The sequence below is a fragment of the Nicotiana sylvestris genome, chromosome 8 (genome assembly GCF_000393655.2).
Source record: "Nicotiana sylvestris chromosome 8, ASM39365v2, whole genome shotgun sequence".
In the NCBI taxonomy this organism is placed as follows: Eukaryota; Viridiplantae; Streptophyta; class Magnoliopsida; order Solanales; family Solanaceae; genus Nicotiana; species Nicotiana sylvestris.
The window spans coordinates 72482548-72489411 of NC_091064.1; positions in this window are offsets into that span (position 1 = coordinate 72482548).

Consider the following 6864-nt stretch of genomic DNA (forward strand, 5'->3'; position numbering starts at 1 on the left):
TAATCAAGCAAACATATTTAAACTATCAAGGAAAGATTAACATTGAACAAGAGCAAAATATTAGTTATCATTGATAGAGATATGTTGCAATCACAATCCACAACCAAAAAGAAAAACATTTAAACCATGAGCAAAAAGATAGAAAAATCCCTAATCTAGGTCACTGAGGTACTAGACAGGTTCAGAAGACAAAAGCTAGGATTCCTAAGGTTTAGAGGAGCTAGAGGGTTGGTTTTGGGCTTGGAGAAGATTCAGCATACTATGAAGAATTCCATCATTCTTCTCCTTTTCTTTAGTAAGCTCAGTTCTGAGAGCATCCCTCTCAGATTCCACCTCTGTCACACTATCCTTGAGCCTAGCTATCTCAACATTATTGGCTTCACATTCCTGGACCAGAGCCCTGACTTTGCTGTTGATAGGAGTCTTCTTAGATGAACCAGGTTCATTTGGGATGGCTGACTAAGTAGTCACAAGCAATCAGAGTGTTGATGCCAAAATGTTCCTTGCTTGATGCCATTTCCCATTTCTTCAGAGGCACATTGAACCTATCCAGAACTATGGTCAGAATAAAGCCATAGGGAGTAGCATGAGCCTTGGAGCCATTGATGACCCTATCTAGCAGCTTGATAATGAAAGCAGGCTAATTGATTTGCTTTCCACTTTCCAGGCACTCCATAAGAACCAGGTCCATATAGTTGGCAATGTGCCTTCTCTCCTGCCTGGGCAATAAGCATTTGTTGACAAATTCAAACAAGACCTTGTGCTGAGGCCTCATTTCACTTTTCTGAACAGCTCTGGCTTCATTCACATTCTCTGCATCACAAAACCTCCAGATAATCTCAAGGGCAGTAGGGAAGGAGTTCAGACAAGTCCACCTTTGCCTTGTATAATCTTCAAAACCTTCAAAGGGTATATCAAGAATTTCTCCAACTTTTTCTGCATCAAAGGACACTTGGGCCCCTTTCACCAGGTTGCTAACCTTGCCATCCTGAACCTCTGCATTTGCCATGAACTCAATTATTTCATTCCTGGCTAGCCTACCATCCATCTGAAGGACCATGTCCTTCCACCCCTGAGCAGCTAAGGCATCCACCAGTCTCATCATTCCTGGCTCCACCAGGTCTTTCAGCAGTCTACCCTTTAAGATCTTTCTTTTGACAAACATGGCAACCTTGTCCTTGTCACCATCAGAATCTTCTACTTCTTCTCCATTCCATTCCTCATCTTCAGAAATTTTCACTTGTTTTCCTTTCACAGCAGACCTTGTCCTCTTGGCTTGGGAAGGTTCAGCAGCCTCAGACATAGAGGAAGACTTCTTGGAAGAAGTTTTGGGCTTTTTGGGCTTGGGGGTCTGAACCTCCACTAGTTGAACTTCCTCTTGATGGATCTGTTCCATCTCCTCAACCTCCATATCCTCTGAGGACTCTGAAACTTTCCCCTTTCCTTTAGCCAGCCTTTTCTTATTACTCTCATCTAGTGCTTTCTGGAGATCACTCTCACTCTGTCTCACCCTGTTTCTTGTAGCTCTACCCTTTGGTAATAGCAATTCAGTGGTTGATGGGGGTGAAGCCTTTCTTTTCTTGGAAGGCTTAGGAACACTAGGGGCTTTTATTGTGGGAGTTCTGCATTTTTTTGGGTCATAGTTATCCCCAACCTTTTTCAGCAAGTCTGTTAGGGTCTCTTTAGTAGCTGAACTAGGTTCATCTTTCTATGTGCTCAGATTAATGAACCCCTCAGCAGCTTCCCCAGAACCATTTCCCCCTGACTTCTTGCCACTCTCTTCTACCCTTTCTTAAGCAACCCCACAGATAGCAGGCACCTCTCTTTTCCCATTTTCCCTCTCTTCACCACATGCACCCTCTCTCTCTTTTTCTTTTTCACAATTCTTTTTACCTCCACTCCTTCGTGACCCTGGCAATTCTACATCCTTAACAGACCCAACCAGAACAAACCTAGTTTCTAAATTTTCAGACACATAAGAAATTACCTTAGAAGGATATTCTTGATTCTTTTTAGAGTCAGAAGACCCAGGTCCTTCCCTCTCAGTAGCGGATTGATATGATTCAGAATCAGAGCTGGAGTCGGAGTTTTGGGCCTGGCTTGCCTTCAACTTCTCATTTAATTTCTTCCTTAGAGCCCCAGACACTACTGTCTTTCGAGTAAGCATTTCACCCTTCTCAGTTTGGGTTTTGGAGATGTACTGGGTGGAGGAGGTGTGGATGAATTTGAGAGAGTGGGTTGGTCATGATCGTTGGTTTTTTTAGAGAATTTATGAATTAGAATTTTGGAGAAGAGGGCAAGTGAAAATGAAGAAGAATTTTTTACGGTTTGGAATTATGGAGATGGTCAGAAGAAATGATGTGTATTTAAAGAGAAATATGCATTTAATAGGTAACAGTAGCTTTTAGCAGTAGTCAATTAGAGGTCTAATCAACCTGAAATTCCTGGTTTTGAATGATCAGTTTATCTTCCCTAGATTTTAGGCAAGTTTTCCGGTTTAGAGTTATAGGCAAATGGAACTGGTTCAAAGCTAATGGATAGAATTTTCTAGGAATTGAATAATTATAGGACTTCTGCTCATGAATTAAATATTTATCTTTCTAATTGTGCTGAGTATAGAAAACATACCTTAGCTTTCAGATGAAACCATACTGGTGAACTAGGTTCTTCATTTAGAATTCTCTTGAACATGCCTCAAATTACCATAATAGAAAAATTATTGTAAGAGATCAATGAGTCATATTAACACATGTTACAGGAGTATACTAATTAAAGTATGAAGCTGAGTAAGAATTAATCTAGATATTTACACAAGTTCAGAGTTCCTAGCAGAAAAAAATTCATTTTTCAATTTTTTTCATTTGTGCATTCTGAGCTGGACCTATTAGGTGATCTTAATCATCCCTAATTCCAACCTGTTCCTCTCAAAATTTTCTCTACTCAGTGCTTTAGTGAAGATGTCAGCAATTTGTTTATTAGTAGCATAGAATTCTATGGAGATCAAACCTTTCTCATAGTTATCTCTTAAGAATTGGTGTCTAACATCTATGTGCTTAGTCCTCTTGTGATGAACAGGGTTCTTTGTCATACTTATAGCACTAGTGTTATCACAGAATATAGGAATACAACCAATTTCAATGCCAAAAATCTACTAGTTGTTGTTTGATCCATAGCAATTAGGCACAACAAGAAGCAGCAGCAACATATTCAGCCTCAGCAATGGATAAGTCCACTGAATATTTCTTTTTAGTGGCCTATGATACAAGACATGAACCAAGAAAGTGAGTCATACCTGAGGTGCTTTTCCTATCCACAAGAAACCAGCATAATAAGCATCAACATATCCTACTAGATTGAAATTACTACCTTTAGGATACCAAAGACACAGATCAGTAGTGCCTTTCAAATATCTCAGTATCCTCTTGACAGCAGTCAAGTGAGACTCTTTTGGATTACCCTGAAAGCGAGCACAAAGCCCTACACTAAAAACTATGTCAGGTCTACTGGCAGTAAGATACAAAAGTGAACCAATCATACCCCTATACAACTTCTGATCAACTGATGAACCAGGTTCATCTATGTCTAATTTAGTGGCAGTTGCAATGGGGGTGTCTATTTCCTTTGATTCATCCATTTTAAACTTTTTGATCAGCTCCTTTGCATATTTCTGTTGATGGGTCATGGTTCCATTTGGGATTTGTTTGATCTGTAAGCCTAAGAAAACGTTAAGCTCACCCATCATACTCATTTCAAACTCACTTCCCATTAATTTGGCAAAATCCTTGCTTAGTTTATCAGTAGTGGCCCCAAGATTATGTCATCAACATATATTTGTACCATAAGAAGATCCTTACCTTTTTCCCTCAAGAATAGTGTACTATCAATATTACCTCTTTTGTAGCCATGTTCAAGTAGGAATTTGGACAGTCGTTCATACTATGCTCTAGGAGCCTGCTTGAGTCCATAGAGAGCCTTGTCTAATTTGTACACATGCTCAGGACATTCCTTGCTCTCAAACCCTGGAAGTTGTTTCACAAACACTTCTTCTTTTAGGTAGCCATTCAGGAAGGCACTTTTGAAATCCATCGGATGAAGAGTGAATTCCATGTGTGTTGCAAAGGCTATGAGGAGTCTTATTGCCTCTAGTCTTGCAACTGGAGAAAAAGTCTCATCATAATCTATACCCTCCTCTTGGTTGTAACCTTTGACCACCAGTCTTGCCTTGTTTCTTGTAACTGTTCCATCTTCATCAAGTTTGTTTCTAAAGACCCATTTTGTGCCAATAACCGATCTGTCCTTGGGTCTTGGAACTAGATGCCAAACTTAACTTCTCTCGAACTGATTGAGTTCATCTTGCATTGCATTCACCCAATTTGCATCCTGCAAAGCCTCAACAACATTTTTAGGTTCAATAAGAGATAAGAAAGCATCAAAAGCAAATAGATTCTTTAATTGTGATCTAGTTTTGACTCCAGAGATTGGATTAGTGATTATGTTCTCAATATGATGAGAACTTTGATACTTGTAAGGTTTCAAAACCAACTGATTTTTGCTAGATATTTCTCCCATATTCTGTTGCTGAGGAACAGGGTCATGAACAGGTTCCTTTAGGGGATTGGTTTCAATTCCTCTTTGATCAATTCCCTCTGTCAGGTTGCCCTGGATGGACGAACCTGTTCCATCACATGTTCCTTCTTTTGGTGCCATTTTAACTTGTGCTGAGACTTCAGTCAAATCCTTTACCAGTCCAATGGCTTCATCTTCATGTTCCTATCTCTTAGAAAGAATGTTAGTTTCATCAAACACTATATGCACACTTTCTTCTACACACAAAGTTCTTTTATTGAACACTTTATATGCTTTTCTATGTGAAAAATATCCCAAGAATACTCCCTCATCACTTCTGGGATCAAACTTACCTAGGGAGTCCTTTCCATTATTGTGCACAAAGCACTTGCATCCAAATGCCCTAAGATGGGATATATTTGGTTTTCTCCCTTTAAGTAACTCATAGGGATTCTTCTCTAAAAGAGGTCTAGTCATGCATCTATTGATAATATAACATGCAGTGTTTACAGCCTCTGCCCAGAAGCTGTGTTTACTAGAAAGAAGCATAGTCCTGGCCATGTCTTCAAAAGTCCTGTTCTTTCTTTCAACTACTCCATTTTGTTGAGGAGTCCTAGGAGCAGAGAAGTTATGATCTATACCATGCTTATCACAAAATTCAGCAAACTTAGCATTTTCAAATTCAGTTCCATGATCAGACCTAATGGATGCAAGTTGATTACCTAGTTATTTCTGAGTCTTTCTAACAAAAGCAGTAAACATGTCAAATGCTTCATCTTTATATGTTAAGAATAGTACCCAGGTAAATCTAGAATAATCATCAACAAGTACCATCACATATTTCTTACCACCTCTGCTCAATGTTCTCATTGGACCACAGAGATCCATATGAACCATGTTGTGCATACCATTTTCTTGCTTTTAAAGGATGATCTTGCTTGCTTCCCCCTTGCACAGGCCTCACAAACTTTGTCTTCCTTGAACTTGATGTTAGGTAGCCCTATCACCAAGTCCTTGGAGACTAATTTGTTGAGTTGATTCAGACTAGCATGACCAAGACTTTTGTACCATAGGAGGGGATCATTATCCAACACACTTAAGCAAGTGAGTTTATTTTCTGAAAGAGTAGACAAATCTACAATGTAAATATTGTTAACTCTTTTTCCCTGCAAAACAATCTTGTCAGTGGTAAGGTTAATCACAAAGCATTTGGTAGAGGTAAATGCTACAAGGTTACCTCTGTTACACAGTTGTGACACACTGATTAGGCTATACTTCAAGCCATCTATCAAATAGACATTCTCAATGGAGTGTGAGTCTGTCTTACCTACCTTTCCAACCCCAATAATCTCACCTTTCTTCCCATTTCCAAAGGAGACATTACCTCTTTTTAAGTCCTCAAGTGAAAAGAACTGGTTCTTGCTTCTAGTCATATGTTTTGAGCAGCCACTATCCATGTACCATATTTGACTACTTCCCTTCACTTGGACCTGCAAAAGAAAATCAAGGGTTAGTCTTAGGAACCTAAACTAGTTTGGGTCCCTTTCTATAGGCAAAAGGGTAAATCAAATTCCTTTTAGCCTACCCAGGCAGCCTTTTTTTCTCTTGAACAAAAGCTTTGTTCTTTTGACTGGCCTTTTCTTTTGCATTACATTCATTTTTGTAATGGTCAATCTTGCCACAGTGTGTGCAAATTTTGTTCTTAAGAAGAGTGAGGTACGTGCTTTTAGGGTCCCACTTAGGTGCTTGAGTCCCATAGCCAAGTCCTCTTTTGTTGCTACTGTGATGTTCTTGTAGCCAGGAAAGTGCATTAGAAGTCTTATTCCATTTGCAAGTTCTGTCTAGTTCATGCTTTACCTTCCCTAGGTCTTCAAGACTCTTATCAGCTCATCCTTCATTTTTCCTAAGTTTTCTTCTAGGGTGAGATGTGTGTGATCAACTTTCTTCTTACCTATTCCTAGTTTCAGTTTTAAGTTCTCAGACCTAAGTTCTAAGACACTGGTGTCAAGTTCAAGAACCAGGTTCTTCAACTCAACATGTTTACTGTCACTCTCATTAGCCCTAGATTCTAAATTTTTGCACTTGACTTTTAAGATCACACACTCCCTAGACAGATCTTCCTTCTCATTGTTAATTATCTCAGACTCGTCAATGAAGTCTAGCAATAGCTCAGACAACCTTTATTTAGATAGGAATTTAATCTTGTCTTTGAGATGAAGGACACTTACCTCTTGTTCATCATCTGATTCTCCGATGGCCATAAGTGCTTGTTCATCTCCAGCTTCATCTTCTGAGTCC